Source organism: Macaca thibetana, chromosome 4 (genome assembly GCF_024542745.1).
Source record: "Macaca thibetana thibetana isolate TM-01 chromosome 4, ASM2454274v1, whole genome shotgun sequence".
Classification (NCBI taxonomy): domain Eukaryota; kingdom Metazoa; phylum Chordata; class Mammalia; order Primates; family Cercopithecidae; genus Macaca; species Macaca thibetana.
The window spans coordinates 146,697,241-146,714,363 of record NC_065581.1 but is presented as its reverse complement, the minus strand read 5'-3'; the positions used below and the strand labels follow the sequence as shown (position 1 = coordinate 146,714,363).

General features: G+C 39.7%; 1 protein-coding gene across 7 annotated transcripts in view; it reads right to left on the bottom strand.

Moving 5' to 3' along the window:
* The window catches only part of CEP85L (centrosomal protein 85 like), a 239,010-nt gene that overhangs the window by 194,689 nt on the left and 27,198 nt on the right, over nucleotides 1-17,123 (bottom strand). For 6 of the 7 annotated variants that reach the window (XM_050786400.1, XM_050786407.1, XM_050786402.1 and 3 more), the window contains one exon: nucleotides 13,220-13,274. The gene's annotated coding sequence lies outside the window, so the exon portion shown is untranslated. Of the gene's footprint in view, nucleotides 1-13,219; nucleotides 13,278-17,123 lie in introns of all 7 variants that reach the window. The other variant, XM_050786403.1, reaches the window with a different exon arrangement.

Below are 17,123 nucleotides of genomic sequence, written 5' to 3'. Positions count from 1 at the left end.
AGAGCAGGGTAAGAACTGGGATGAAAGGGGGGCTAAGCAGGAGGCATAAAAGCTGCAAAGTGGAGCGATGGTAGATGTTCTCAGGAAACAGCACTACGTGTCACAGAATATTTTACTTTCAGTTTTTCAGGCTTTTCAGAAAATGTGGTAACTTTAAAGTTTTCACAGTTGAATTAATTCTACAGAACAACTGGTTGTAGAATCATAGCAACATAATTATGAGTTGTGCTTCTGGCTCCAAATCTTTCATCTAAAAATAATCGCAGTGACTACATCTTGGGAAAACAAAGCCATTACCTATTCTTGTGCTCCAGCTATCTCAGTAGTCACTTACTGGAAAATGGATTACAGGTAAAATAACTGCATGTTTTTAGGACACTGCTTGTCTCTCTTACCTTCAGTGAGTTGATTAATGAAATATTTAAAAACTTATAGTCTCCAGGCATTCTCTAAGGCATGACTTTGAAGAAATCCTTTACCATCACACATCACACAAGCCTGCCTGTGCTCCTCCAGAGACATAGCCCTAGTACTCCTGGAAGCCCATTTTTTTCCTTCAGGGAGTATGCTTTCTTTGTGCAGACAGGAGAAAAATGTTGGCCATAGAGATGTGGGGAGTAAGAGGAGGGACGGTAGGTAAGTCTCAGTCACGGGTAAGATGAGTGGGAACCTGCATGCTCCGCTGCCACCATGTGTACCAGCTGTTCTTTGCCCAGCTTCCTTGAGCTAGATACATATTCAGTGAATAATACATGAATCAACAAGATGATAGGTGTGTCATTTATCAAATGATTACTTGTGCTAGAAGTTTACATCCATTCACCTTATTTAATTTTATTTCGAGATAGGGTCTTGCTGTGATGCACAGGCTGGAATGCAGTGGCTCAATCTCAGCTCACTGCAGCCTCAACTTCCCAGGCTCAGATGATTCTCCTACCTCAGACTCCCAAGTAGCTGGGACTACAGGTGTGTGCCACCACGCCTGGCTAATTTTCATGTTTTTTATAGAGATGGGGTTTTGCCATGTTGCCCAGGCTGGCCTCAAATGCCTGGGCTCAAGCAATCCTCCCTCCTATGCCTCCCAAAGTGCTAGAATTACAGGTGTGAGCCATTGTGCCGGGACCATCCATTAACTTTAATGATCATAAGAATCCTGGCCGGGCGCGGTGGCTCAAGCCTGTAATCCCAGCACTTTGGGAGGCCGAGATGGGCGGATCATGAGGTCAGGAGATCGAGACCATCCTGGCTAACACGGTGAAACTCCGTCTCTACTAAAAAAAATACAAAAAACTAGCCGGGCGAGGTGGCGGGCGCCTGTAGTGGCAGCTACTCGGGAGGCTGAGGCAGGAGAATGGCGTAAACCCGGGAGGCGGAGCTTGCAGTGAGCTGAGATCCGGCCACTGCACTCCAGCCTGGGTGACAAAGCGAGACTCCGTCTCAAAAAAAAAAAAAAAAAAAGAATCCTGCCCAGCCTATAATTCAAACGCCAGGATACTCACGTTCTTCAACAGACTCTAGCTTTCTTATCCTCTAAGATTAGTGTAAAATAAAAGTGCCTGATTGCCATCTCACACACTGGTGAGAAATCCGCTGTTCCTCTCCACATCTCCAGGTTTCTCTTCCTTGCCTCACATTCTGTTTTCCTACACAGGCCAAATTCTCCATGTCTCCTTTACATCCCCCTGGTGTTTGTGTTCCCTTTTGCTATATGGCCTTATGCAATACTTGGCACATCACCCCAATTTCTTCACTCCCCAAAGTTATCACCCACATATGATTGCTTGGGTAACAGACGTCTATTTAACTTTTGGTAAAAGGTAAGGAATGTTCCATTCTGGTGCCAAGTAACAACTTAATATTGGATATTAAAACTGTCTTCCCAAATAGAGCCCCAGATTTCTGGCTACTTTGCTAGACTTCTTTCTTTCCTAGGGTTGGTGCTTTCATCTCAAACTCCGGGATGCTCAAAATTATTGTTTTATTATGCAAAGCATTTTAGTTCTCTGCCTGGGGCTTCCTCCTTCATATTCAAAGTGGACTTACACAGGTGTTTTCCTAAACTTAAGAGTCCTAGAAATCAGAAAGGTATAGACTGCTATAGTTTTAAATAGCATTTACACAAGATGAAAAAACAAGGTTAGTGAAATTAAATGACTGCCCCCAAAAAAGGGTCAGAGCCTGAATTAAAAGCCTGGCTTGCCTAACTCAATACTTATGCTCTCTCCACTATACCAGGATGAATACATGAGAGTCAATACCTATTGAATGTTTACGACATGTCTGGCTCTGTTCTAAGAGCTTCAGGGGCATTAGCTCATTCAATCCTCACATTAGTTAATACCCCACTTTATAGAAACAGAGATAGCTACCCATAGTGGTAGCTAACACATGGAAGGGTCAGGACTAGAGCCCAGGTAGTCAGTGTCTGTGCTTCTCATCATTAACTGCTATTCTCTACCAGCCTCAAGATCTAGCTCCCTGACATTCTTTTAGTGGCTGAAAATAAGGGCAGCTTATTATCACATTTGGGATTAAGTTAAAAAAACAAAAAATAAGGAAACAGGGGCAGCTATGGTGTGACATTTCAGTCTGCTCCCTGGAAATGACCCCAGCATGGTTTGGAAACTCAAAATTTCTAAAATTGTTGGGGTCTGAAGGTATAGACTAGATTTGCTCAGTGACAAACTTAATTATAAACTTTATAATGGCTGCTTTCAAAACCAATCATGTAATTCAGTCTTTTCTTGCTTAATTCGTTGCCACAAATTCACTCAATCCATTTAGTCAGTCAGTCATTCAAGACTTCTTGAGTGTCCTCTATATGTCAGGTACTGTTAGGCACCAAGTGAACAAAGAGGGATCCTTCAGGTCCAGACTCAGTCCTGGAGTGGCTCCAAATTCTAGAATTTGATTAGCGTTTCTTCCTCTACTGGTCTATGGGGGATGGTGCTGAGATTCTAGATTTCCTGGCCCAGTTCTTTAGAGAAAAAAAATTACTAACATGAAGAAGGGCATTAAATTGGGTCACCATTGCTTGAGGGAACTATTCCTTAAGAATATAGAACTTGCTTTGATTTTTTTTTTTACATTCAAAGTGCTGCTCTAAGGTTTGATTGATAATTTTTTTTTTTTTTTTTTTTTTTTTTTGAGATGGAGTCTTGCTCTGTCACCCTGGCTGGAGTGCAGTGGCCGGATCTCAGCTCACTGCAAGCTCCGCCTCCTGTGTTTACGCCATTCTCCTGCCTCAGCCTCCCCAGTAGCTGCCACTACAGGCACCCGCCACCTCGCCCGGCTAGTTTTTTGTATTTTTTAGTAGAGATGGGGTTTCATCGTGTTAGCCAGGATGGTCTCGATCTCCTGACCTCGTGATCTGCCCGTCCCGGCCTCCCAAAGTGCTGGGATTACAGGCTTGAACTACCGCGCCCGGCCTGATTGATGATGTTGAGTGGACAAGACCATCAAGGCAAGAAGTCCCATGTAGATGACAACTAGCAATATTTGGTCAGAAACATACCTCACTTTAATAATGTATCTTAATGTAAAGGTGGATCTTAGACATGAACTAAATCAGTGGTTTTCAAACTGTGCTCCTAGGGCCTTATTTGCAACAAATGAACATTTTAAACTGCATGTGAAAACTGCATTTTCTGGGTATCTGATTTATATATTGGAGTTTTGCAATTTAATTTCATTTAGGAAGAGGAAAAAAGAGCCTTATTGCTAAATGTGAACACCTCTGAGATTTTCGTTCATTTCTCTATTCACAAGGGACTAAGGCCTAGAGAAATGAAATGACTCACTGAAATGGCAGAGATAAATCATAAACCTAGGTCATTACTCCCAGCCCAGCCCAATGCACAGATCTCCCCCTTCCTATCTACTACCCACTGTGTGTCTGGAGAGCATGGCACCCAGGCCAATGTAAGTCTGGGTGAACTGTATCTTTGTAGCACGGCAAAAGCTGAGAATTCTGTTCTAAATGGTTCTGCAAAAATACTGACTGAGGACCATTTACTGTATATATGATTACGTGCTACATAATCTACTATGTTCCTCATAATAATCCATGAGTTGGGTTGAGCAAGTATCTCCCCATCCCCCATCCTTAGTTTTGCAAAAAGCAAAACAGTCTCAAAGCCATTGACTTCTTCAAAGAAATATATTAGTAGATAACAACAACAAAACAATCCAAAATTCCAATCTTCTGACTTTTAGAAAGACAGAGCTCTAACCATTATATACTGTTCAAGCCAACTGTTGGTAAGAATATGCCGCGCCTGGGTAGGCAGGAGAGCAATGATGTCATTAAATAGGAGAGCTCCCAAAGTTGACAGACATAAATGACGAAAGGCAAAGTTTAGATATCAATCTATGAGCCATGGGCATCTGCAGAGTTTTAAAATTATTACAAGGGGACCTGAAGTCCTATAAGGTATGCTTACTTGAATAAGGTGGGTTGCACTGATATATACACCCAGTCTTCAAATGGATAGAGATGCTCTTTTGTTTAATAAAGTATGCCTTCAATTAAAAGCATTACTGAAGCCAGATGCGGTACTGTGTGCCTACAGTCCCCACTACTTGCTACTCGGGAGGCTGAGGTGGGAAGATCACTTGAGCCCAGGAGTTCAAGTCCAGCCTGGGCAAAAAGCATTACTGAATTCATAGCAATGTGTTTATCCTTATGTATTTTTGGTCAACTTCTACTAAAAGTACGAACACTATTATGTGCGACTCTGTGAAACTGTTGTTAAAAATGAAATTGTAGTTGAAAATATGGGGAATGTCTGTTCCAGGCTAAAATAAAGGGAACAGAACAAAATGAAGATGGGAAATAATTATTTTAAAACATATTTTGTATGTTTTCCTGTATTTCTATTTTAAAGCTATATATCTAAATTATTGCTCTTTGTTTTCATGTTGAATGGCCGCTTCTTATCTGGCTTTGTTTATTAAGTGTGGTCAGATCATTTATTCTCAGAAAAACTACCCTGTAGTCTGGCCCTACATTCCTCCAAGATAATATCATCTGCAGGAGTCAAGTTTCTTGCCAGAAGAGCTGATTTGCAGAAGTAAACAAACTGGGAGTAAAACCAAGAAATGTTAAAGAAACTTTCGAACTTAGGACATCGATAACAAATACTATGTTAGCTATAAGTGTCTCTAAAATATATATAATATCCAGTCAAGCTGACCTACAGAACTGGAACAGTAAACAGAACACAAAAAAGGCTGTAAGCAATACCATCTAGGAACACGGAGGTAACAGATAGGGCTCCATGTCTGCCAGGGACTCCAGGAGGAACAGCTGTTCCCTTCTCTCAAAACAACCATCCTCTGATGCGTTTCAGTTGCTTACCAACTCAGATCTGCTTTTGAGGAGTAAGCCAAACACATAGCCTCTGGTGATTTACCTTAGAGAGGGCATTAGGGAAACTTAAAAAACAAATGTCAACTTGAAAAGGCCGCATTTTATATCTTTCCTCCATCTCTGGCAGTCTTCCCTTGTTGTTCCACCTACCCACCCCCTTGCCCTTCCTTACATTTGATTCTTTGTTAGATGAAGCATGGAGACAATGGAAAGCAACTGGGAAACAAACTAAACATTTCCTTCTGGAAATATTACCTGCTTTTAAATAACCACTAGGGTCTATAAATATTTTCATTAGAAATTTGCCCTCCCTCCACACACACCAGTCACTTTGTGAAAAACCAATTTCTCCAAGTCAGAACCTAGAATTTATAGTCTCCTCTCATTGCACTACTAAAACCCTTCATATCCACAGTGAATCTAGGCTATTAACTCTGGAGATTGGAGTTCAGGGCCTGACTCATATATTTATCTCATGAACTAAACCCCTATAATTCCCTGTGGAGTTGGGGTCTGGAAGCAGATGATAGAGAGGAAAGTTAGAGTTACAACAATTTGGTTCAATGTAGTAGAGCTCTGAATTGACTGTGTGATCTTAGGCAAGTCCCATAAGCTCTCTGGGCCCCAGATAACTCTTGTGTAAAAGGAAAGGATCATACTAGATGACCTCCAACTTTGTATCTTCGAGGTACTGAATGGGAATCGAAGAGTAAAGAGAAGTCGCAAATAGAATTATGGATGTGGTAACTGAATTATTCCCAATTCTTCCCTCTCTCCCTGCGATAGAATTACAAAGCATTTGTCAAGTGGCTTGGCAATACCTTCTACCAGAATGGGCAGAGTATATGTAGCATTTCCCTACCTACTTCATATCGGGCTTGCCTGTGTGACTTGCTTTGGCTAACTAAAGTTAGTAGATGTGATGCAAGTGGAGGCTTTTTTTTTTTAACTTTTATTTTAGGTTCAGGGGTACAAGTGCAAGTTTGTTATATAGATAAACTGCATGTCATGGGGGTTTGGTGTAAGAATTATTTTGTCATCCAGATAGTAAGCATAGTACCCTATAGTTTTTCGAGCCTCACCCTTCTTCCACCCTCTACCCTCAAGTAGGCCCTGGTGTCTGTTGTTCTCTTCTTTGTGTTTCCTTTTTTGTTGTTGTTGTTGTTCCCTTCTTTGTGGCCGTATGTACTCTATGTTTAGCTCCCACTTACAAGTGAGAACATGCAGTATTTGGTTTTCTGTTCCTGTATTAGTTTGCTTCATTGTCTCACTAAGCAGAGGCTTTAAAAGTGGCTTTATTTCTTTTGCTTCTGTAATCTCCTGGCTAGCCACTGGTTCAAGAATGAGAAAAGGGGATGTTAAACTGACCAAAATCTTGAACAAGAAAAATAGAAAGTTATGTTTTAAGCCTCTAAAATTTGCAATTGGTTATGTAGCACTATTGCAGCAGAAACACAAAAATCTCTGCTGTTTTACTTTTCTCATGTATTCTATCCAACAATACGCCTACTGACCTTAAAATTTTATTGATGCTGTTGAACTAAACTGAAATCATCTAGGCATCTTAACTTGACCATGGAAATGTTCTCCTGATTAGCACCATCAGTAGGACGACTTTTGGTACTGAGGATACTGCAAAACTAGAAATTAGTGTCCTGCACTTTTCTATGTAAAAAAACACTGTGTTTTTAGCTATATTGAGAAATATTCCTACGAAATTGTACTGTGTTGGCTGTAGGATGGTGGTCACTGTAACTTACAGTGTAGTGTTTGTGGCAACGTTTTGGAGAAATTGCTCTCTGGTTTCAGCAACTAGAGAAACTGTGTTAGGCTAAGCAATTAGTTTGTTTGAGTCTTATGGACACTGGGTCTCTATCTGGTTGTGAGCCCTCTTGAATTGCCTGGAAAAGTCAGAGCCAAATATGTGACCCTCCATAAGCAAGTGGATGTAGGTGACTTTGCAGGATACATTTTGTTTAGCAACTTCCCCTCCATGTTTTGTTTTATTTTTTCTACACTCGTTTTCTCTTTTTCTGCTTTTCTTGTAAATTATTATTGTTATGATGTTAAGTATTAAGTATTATTATATCATATACGTTTATGTCAGCCACCTTAAATCCTTTTGGGAGCAGAATTTAGAATACATAGAGCACTACTGTTATTAAAAAATAATTAATTTCCATTAGTAAAATAAAGAGAGAAATACAATTTTATCACTGACCCCTCAACCCTTTTGTTGTTAAAACTTACTCAGGATCTGGCATTTCTCTATTCTGAAATATCTTCAGGCCAGTGTTGTGAATAAAGCACTGATATACATTGGTACGATTTCGAATTCATCATCAAAATAAATGTAAAGATAAGCTAGGCATGGTGGTTCACATTTATAATCCCGCACTTTGGGAGGCCAAGGAGGGTGGATCACTTGAGGTCAGGAGTTCGAGACCAGCCTGGCCAACATGGCGAAACTCCATCTCTACTAAAAATACAAAAATCAGTTAGGCATGGTGGCCCATGCTTGTGGTCCCAGCTGCTTGGGAGGCTGAAGCACGAGAATTGCTTGAACCCAGAAGTGAATTGCTTGAACCCAGAGGTGAAGGTTGCAGTGAACTGAGATGGTGCCACTGCACTCCAGCCTGGGCGAAAGAGCGAGACTCCATCCCCCCAAAATAAATAAAAGGACAAAAACTGTCTTTCTTCAAGCTGTTTGAAATAGGGAGGAAGGTTTTTCTTTACAAAGAATTTGATGTATTATTCTCTTTTTTTGTTTCGTTTTTGTTTTGAGACAGGGTTTCACTCTGTTGCCCAGGCTGTAGTGCAGTGGTGCGATCTCAGCTCACTGCAACCTCTCCTTCCTGGGCTCAAGCAGTTCTCTCAGCCTCCCAAGTAGCTGTGATTACAGGTGCATGCCACCAGGCCTAGCTAATTTTTGTATTTTTTAGTAAAGATGGGGTTTTGCCACGTTGGCCAGGCAAGTCTCGAACTCCTGGCCTCAAGTGATCTGCCCACCTCAGCCTCCCAAAGTGCTGGGATTGCAGGTGTGAGCCACTGCACCAGGCCTGATATATTATATTATTCTTTTAATTATTTAAGTTAATTCATTCTTTAATATTTGTTGAATATCTACTATGTGCTCAGATGGTGCTAGTTGTTATGGACAATACAAAGATATTAATAAATAAGATACTTAAATCTTTAAGACGCCCCATGGCCGGCCACTGTGGCTCATGTCTGTAATCCCAGCACTCTGGAAGGCTGAGGCAGGTGGATCACTGAGCCCAGCAGTTCAAGACCAGCCTGGGCAACATGGTGAGACCTCATTTCTACAAAAAATACAAAACTTAGCTGGGCATGGTGGCATGCACCTGTAATCTCAGCTACTCAGGAGACTGAGGCAGGAGAATCACTTCAGCCTGGGAAGCAGAGGGTGCAGTGAGCTGAGATCGTGTCAGTGCACTGTGACCTGGTCAACAAAGTGAGATCCTGTCTCAGAAGAAGAAAGAAGAAGGAGGAGGAGGAGGAAGAGGAGGAGGAGGAAGAAGAAGAAGAAAAGAGAAGATGATGACAACAAAGAAGAAGAAGAAGGAAGAGGAAGAGGAAGAGGAAGAGAGAGGAGGAGGAGGGAGGAGGAGAAGGAGCTCCCATGTGTCTACATTACAAAGACGACTTGGTTTCCTTGGGTTTAATTGAGGTTCGCTGCAAGAATGATGAAGAAAGATGAGGGAGGCAACGTGGAAGGACCAGCAACCTCCAAAAGAAGCATGATCTGGCCTCCTGGTTCTAGTGCAGTGCTCTAATACATCAAGAAATTAGTCGCCAAAGTTGGGGGCAGGACAAGCACAGGAAACACCAGTATAAACACAAAGTAAGAGTTAAAGCTGAAGAAAATAGAAACTTGAACTAGTCAGGGTCACTAGATAGAAGCGAAGAATAATCAATAGAAACAGAGCCAAATCAGAAGCTGAAAGAATGGTTCTGATTCAAGATATTAATCTGAGTTTACATGTTTTAAACTACCATTGAATATCCAAAGGGATATGAAAATATGAATTGGCACTTGCTGTGAAATTTAGAAGATTTCCAGTAAAGTGTTCTATGTTTAGAGGCAAATGTGTCATATAGGGAAGTCAGAGAGGGGCAAATACCAGTCCTACCAGCATCTGTAGAAAGTTCATTAAAGACAGAGTCTACACAAAGCAATATCTGAGGGCATCCCAGCTTGCCCTTCATATAGACAGCATACAGAGTAGTATCTCAGAAACCACGGAGAAATTCTTTGGCACAATGGTGAAGTCTATGGGCCCACCACCTCTGCCCTACTTCCACAGACAATTGGAATGCCAATTTATTAAAGTAATTCTGATAAATCTTGAAATTTCCTTTTGAGGAGATTTCCAATGGGAAATCTCCCATTGAGTGTACCTAGTATTTCAACAGGACCCCCAAACAATTCTGAAATTAACTGTGAACTCCACCCATGGACATAAACACAATCATCAGAATAAACAGACCAATGAACCATCTTCTGGATTAAAAGACTTAGTTGTAATGTAAAAAAGGAAATTAACCAGAGGAATTAACCAGAGGAATAAATAGACTCCACTCATGAAAGAGTTAATAATAAAACCAAAACAAAATTTTAAAAAACTTTAGAAAAATCTCTAAATCTTAAAAAATCTAGAAAGATGATGAGTTACCAACAAAATTCAAAAGAACATTACACCATATGCACGCCATATGCAAAATTTAACACAAAATTGATCACAGGCCTAATTGTAAGAGCTAACACTATAAAATTCTTACTAGAGAACAGGGGCATAAATATTTTTGACCTTGGACAAGGCAGTGGTTTCTTAGATATGACACCAAAAACACAGATAATAATAGAAAGAAATAGATTTGTACTTAAAAAATAAATTGTACTTCATAAAAATTAAAAATATTTGTGCTTCAAAGAAAACCTCAAGAAAGTACAGAGAAAACCAGTGGGCTGGGCGTGGTGACTCATGCCTATAATCCCAGCACTTTGGGAGGCCAAGGCGGGTGGATCATGAGATCAGGAGTTCGAGACCAGCCTGGCCAAGATAGTGAAACCCCCATCTCTATTAAAAATACAAAAAATTAGCTGGGCATGGTGGCGGGTGCCTTAATCCCAGCTACTCGGGAGGCTGAAGCAGGAGAATCGCTTGAACCCAGGAGGTGGACATTGTAGTGAGCCAAGATAGCACCACTGCACTCCAGCCTGGGCAACAGAGTAAGACTCCGTCTCAAAAAAAAAAAAAGAGAGAGAGAGAGAAAACCAACAGAATGAGAGAAAATATTTACAAATCAAATAACTGATAAGGGATTTGTATCCAGGACTTTTACAACTCAACAATAAAAAGACAATCTGATTTTAAAGTGATCTGAATAAACATTGCTCCGAAGAAGATATACGCATGACCATAAGGCATGTGAAATGATGCTCAATATTATTAGTCATTGGAGAAATGCAAATCAAAACCATAATGAGATACCATGTCACAGTCCGTAGAAAGGCTATCATTTTTTAAAAAGACATAAAAAGTGTTGACGAGGATGTGGAGATATTGGAATCCTCATACATTGCTAGTGGAAATGTAAAATGTTGTAGCTACTTTGGAAAAACAATTTGGCAGTTCCTCAGAAAGTTAAACACAGAGTTACCATGTGACTTAGCAATTCTACTCCCAGGTGTTTACCCAAAAGAAATAAAAACATTTTTACACAATAGCCTATATACAAACATTCATACCAACGTTATTCATAATAGCCCAAAAATAGAAATAACTCAAATGTCTGTCCACTCATAAATGGATAAACAAAGTGTTACATACACACCCACAAATGCACTCACATACAAGGGTATGTTATTCAGCAATAAAAATGGAGTGCTGATACATGCTACAACATGGATGAACTTTGAAAACATTATACTACATGAAAGACTCCTGACACAAAAACCACATATTTTATTATTCCACATATATATGAATTGTCTATATATATAGGCAAATTCATAGAAACAGTAGATTAGTGATTGCCAGGGGCTGAGGGAGGGGGAAATAGGGAGTGATTGCTAACGAGTATGGGGTTTCCTTTGTGCATGATAAAAATGTCCTGAAATTAGATAATGTTGACGGTTGCACAATTCTGAAAATGTACAACCACTAGAAACCGCTAGACTGTGCACTTTAAAAGTGTAAATTTTATGGTATCTTTAAAAACTGTCAATCATTTAAAAATTACATTTTAAAATAGGAACAATTTAAGGTTAGAAAAGATTCGTTTTGAAATAAATATAAGATTGCTAGAATTTTTTAAAAAATGACATGGAAGCTGGGCACAGTGGCTAACCCTTGTAAGCCCAGTGCTTTGGGAGGCTGACGTGGGAGGACTGCTTGAGACCAGGAATTCAAAATTGGCCTGGACAACATAATGAGACCGCCAGGTGACCCAGTAAGACCCTGTCTCTAAAAGAAAAAAATAAAATGGAAGCAGTAAAGAGCAAAATTGGAAAGCGACGAAAATCAAATCAGTGAATTTGAAGCATTCAGAGAAAAGTGATAAAGGAATGAATAAAATGAGAAAAAAGATGATGTATTAATGGAAGACGATGATGGATCTAGAATATCTGATAAAAGATTTCAAAGAGAATGAACAAAAATCAAAGAGATAATTTTTAAAAATTTCCGAAAGAATGCCAAGCCAAGTTAAGATCCAATCAGGTGAAGAGTTGTTTTTTGATTGTGTTGTATTACTATTGTTACTGTTGTTATTGCTGTATTTTTACTATTATTAGCCAGCTTAAAATGTCTGTTTTTAACTGACAAATAATAATTGTATATATTTATGGGTACGTTATGATGTTTTGATCTATGTATACATTGTGGAATGATTAAATCAAAGTAATTAGTACAGCCATCAGCTCACCTACTTAACATTAGTTTATGGTGAGAACATTTAAAATCTACTTAGATTACTGAAATTTACTCCTCCTATCTAACTGAAACTATGTACCCTTTGACCAACATCTCTCCTTTTCCCACCCCTACCCTCCCCCTTTCCCTAGCCATTGGTAAGCACCATTCCACTCTCTGCTTCCATTAGTTTAACTTTTTTTAGATTCCACATTATCATTGAGTTCATGCAGTATTTGTCTTTCTGTGCCTGGCTTATTTTACTTAGCATAATGCCCTCCAGGTTTATGCATATTGTTGCAATGACAGAATTTCCTTCTTTCTTAAGGCTGTATGGTATTCCATCATGCATATATACCACATTTTCATTATTCATTCATCCACTGACACTTCAGTTGCTTCCGTATCTTTACTATTGTGAATAGTGCTACAATGAACACTGAAGTGCAGATATCTCTTTGACATACAGATTTCAAGTCCTTTGCATATATACCCAAAAGTGGGATGGCTAGATTATATGGTGATTCTGTTTTTAGATTTTTGATGAGCCTCCATATTATTTTCCATAATCGTAATGCTAATTTACATTCTCATCAACAGTGTACCAGGGTTTCCTTTTCTCTACGCCCTTGTCAACCCTTGTTATCTTTTGTCTTTTTTTTTTTAACCTTAGCCATTCTAACAGGTGTAAGATGATATCTCATTGTGGTTTAAATTTGCATTTCCCTAATGATTAGAAATATTGAGCATTTTTTTCATTTCTCTGTTGACGACATGTATGTCTTCTTTTGACAAATGCCTGTTAGCTTGAACTTGTTGCCTGGAAAATTATGGAGTCTACTTCATGTTGTATTGCAGTAGAACATTAAGGCATGATCCTGGAAATCTGGGTCCCAGCTCTGTTACTTACCAGTAATGTAGCTTTGGGCAAATCATTTCACCTCTTTGGGCCTCAAGTTCCTCATCTGCTTTAAAAAAAAAAAGAAAGGAAAAGCTTGAACTAGATGACTTTAACACAATTCCTTAAGCAAAAGATATGAGCCAGGAGACAGATAGAAAGTAAGGCAAGAAAGCTAGACAGTAGAAGATAATAAGGAAGTCCTTATCTACCAGAACTAAAATTTTGAGGATGAGGTGAGAAGGGGGCGGGGTGTACAAGCAATCCTGACACTGTCCGTAGTGCTGAAGTGTCATTATTTTGTCTGGGTGCCAGTTGGAGGAGTTAGGAACTGCTTTGGTAAGCAGTATGGAGATCTGACAATTTTAGAGCAGAACAGTGAAACTCTGAGCTCATTCCCATCTGTGTATTTAACTACTACAGATTCTGATTATTCCCAATCCTGTATCTCTAGTATTGACCTTCATCCTGATCTCCCAATACGTTTTCCACCATCTACCAAGTATTATCTGCATTTTTACTGTATTGAATTTACTTCAAACTCAACAGGTACAAAAGTGAACTTATCATATTCATTAATGATCCTGCTTCTTCTCCTGCATCTTCTATCTTGATTAGTGATACCAAGATGTATCCCTTTCCCCAAGCCAAATAACTAGGGGAGACTTACATGATTTTACCATGCCCACCATCTATAGTCAATCACCAAGTGTGTCCTGCCAGTATTGCCCATGAATACATCTTATATTCATCTCTTTCTCTCTACCCCACTGTGGATGGATTTATTTAGGTTATAAATGTTTTTTGGTTGGACTACCATAACATCCTCTTCAATAATATTGTCTTGAATTTTGCACCTTTCTAATTTACATTTATGGCCAAGCTATTTCCCTGCTAAAAGCCTTCTCTGACTTTAGTTGTATATAGCACAAAATCCAGGTTACTCAGAATGGCATTCAAGGACACTTCATAATTTGTACAAGGAAAAAGATTCTGAAACAGGATATTTATTAGGGAGTTCCCAATGGATCAACATCTGTAGAAGAATCGAGAAGGAAACAGGATTAGGTAGAAGGAGAAGTTGAGCTGTGATCCAGCCCCAGTAAAGGTTGCTCAGCGCACCCCTTGGGTAGCTCTGGAGCTGGACTGGCTGCTCAGAATTGTTCCAAGTTGGATCAAGTGGGAGCCAAAGCTTTATAAAACACACTGGTCAAGCATTGGATGCAAGATGTCTTTGGAAGGAAGAAAGACCTTGGGTAATGCTACAATTTGAGGGTTGTCTTCTGGCATCATTGTCAGAAACTGGGAGAATAAGTCCTTCATTCCCAAAGGTGGATCTCAGCAGCACATCAGAAAATCCACGAGCCACCGTATACTTGTATACTTGTCTACCTCTACACGTCCTCCTCTGTGCTTCCTTGACTCTGCATTTACTTTATCATACCGTTTACTGAACTCTATTTTATTCCCTCTTTACTTTTCTGTATTCTTCACTAGACTGAACTCTGTGCAACAAATGCTGCTACTATATAAATCATTGCTTTATCCTCAATGCTTGCAGCATTAAACAATTTATAAAATAAAACATTAAGCACTTTGGGAGGCCAAGGCAGGTGGATCATGAGGTCAAAAGATCAAGACCATCCTGGCCAACATGGCGAAACCCCATCTCTACTAAAAATACAAAAATTCACTGGGCAAGGTGACAGGTGCCTTAGTCCCAGCTACTCGGGAGACTGAGGCAGGAGAATCTCTTGAACCCGGGAGGCAGAGTTTGCAGTGAGCCCAGATCGTGCCACTGCACTCCAGCCTGGCAACAGAATGAGACTGTAAAAAATAAATAAATAAATAAAAATGAGAGAAAGAAAAAGAAAACATTAAATGAATGAACGCATATTTCCTTTCTCCCCATTCTTTACTCCTTGTTGCTCTAGTAAAACCAAACTACTTGAGGTTTCCTGAATTTTCCAAGCCTTTCTTTGAGTCCATGCTTTGGGTGTGCTAGAATGCCTTTGACTTAGTCATCAGCTGAATATCTACTTCTCTTTCAAAAGTCAGTTCAATTGTTACCTTTGGAAAACTTTTTCCCAGGCACAGTCACAATCTTCATTCTCTGTGTTTCCTCAGAACCCATTTTGTACCAACTACACTCCTATTATTTTAAATTTACATGTCTGATTATTTTCAGGGGGTATGAGACCTTGAGCCTCATCTATTTTGTGTTCTTAGCACCTATAGAGACCTGGCACACAGTGAAGAAAAAAAGAATGAACAACAAATATGTGATTAAAGTCAGGCTCTAGGATTACTAACCAGGAAGTAATGTAAAGAATGAACTAAAAGGGAAGGGAGTTATATGGGAGAACATTGTTAGGATAACCTAGAGGCATGTGACTGTGGACACTGAATTTGCTAAAATTCCTTTCCTGAAATCAGTGTTTTCCACATGCAAATTGAAGAGCAGAATGATGATATTAGCACAGTTGTAACTTTGCCTAACATGTCTTAGTCATGTAGTGTCCCAGTCTACTTCTTATGCGATGCTAGTATAAGGGTGTCAAAATCAAATGCCTTCAGGGTCCAGGAAGATTACCTAAGTGTCTAAATGTTCAGTGGGCCTATGGGAAACTGAACATTTGAGGGGCATTCAATTTCAGTTTTTAAATAATGTGGTCACCAAACAGAACAAGTGTTAGGGCCTGACGTGGCCTACAAACTCCCAGTTTGCCGCTTCCTCTTTTACAGATTTTGAAATCACATTTTTTTTTTTTTAACTACAATGGAGCTGAGTGGGAGGAGATATGAATGACACTTTCATCCTTGTAGAAAAAGAGGGTTGTTTCTGTATTTCTTTTTTTTTTTTTTTTAATTTATTTATTATTATTATACTTTAAGTTGTAGGGTACATGTGCATAACGTGCAGGTTTGTTACATATGTATACTTGTGCCATGTTGCTGTGCTGCACCTGTTTCTGTATTTCTAATAAAAAAGTAGAATTATTTTTGAAGTGGCTTCCTTCTCTGCCAGGAAGCCAGGAAATCAGATTAGAAATTTCATTGGCATAAAAAAAAAAAAAAAAAGGTGGCTGGGTACAGTGTCTCATGCCTGTAATCCCAGCATTTTTGGAGGCTAACACAGGAGAATCACTTGAGGCCAGGAATTTCAGACCAGCCTGGGCAACACAGTAAGACCCCCACCCCAGCTCCAGAAAAATTTAAAAGTATTCTGGGCATGGTGGCATGAGCCTGGAGTCCCAGCTACTTGGGAGGCAGAGGTGAGAGGATCACTTGAGCCCAGGAGGACGAGGTTGCAGTGAGCCCAGGTCACACCCCTACACTCCAGCCTGGGCAACAGAGTGAGACCCTTCTCAAAAAAAAAAAAAAAAAAAGTCTTTCCTTGGCATTGCTTTTTTTTTTTTTGAGAAAGTTTATTTTCTTCTTATTAAAAAAACAACAATCTGTTAAAATATTTCAAAAATATAGAAAAGTTTAAAAATAATCCCTCAAAATTTCACCACCAGTGAACAACCTTGACTATCATTTTAGTTTATGCATCAGATATTAGGTGGGATTGTAGGACTGACATGTGTACTCAGAACTAGGTGGCAGGTAAGCAGGAAAGCAATTTATTTCTAACTAGCTGGGTTTCTGTAACTAATGATCTTACACAGCTAATAAAGACATTCTGGGCCAGGTACAGTGGCTCACACCTATAATCCCAGCACTTTGGAAGGCCAAGGCAGGCTGATCGCATGAGCCCAGGAGTTGGAGACCAGCCTCGGCAACATGGCAAAACCCTGCCTCTACAAAAAAACAATACAAAAATTAACTGGGGTTGGTGGCACACACCTGTGGGATCACTTGAGCCCAGGAGGTCGAGGCTGCAGCAAGCCAATATCATGCCTCTGCACTCCAG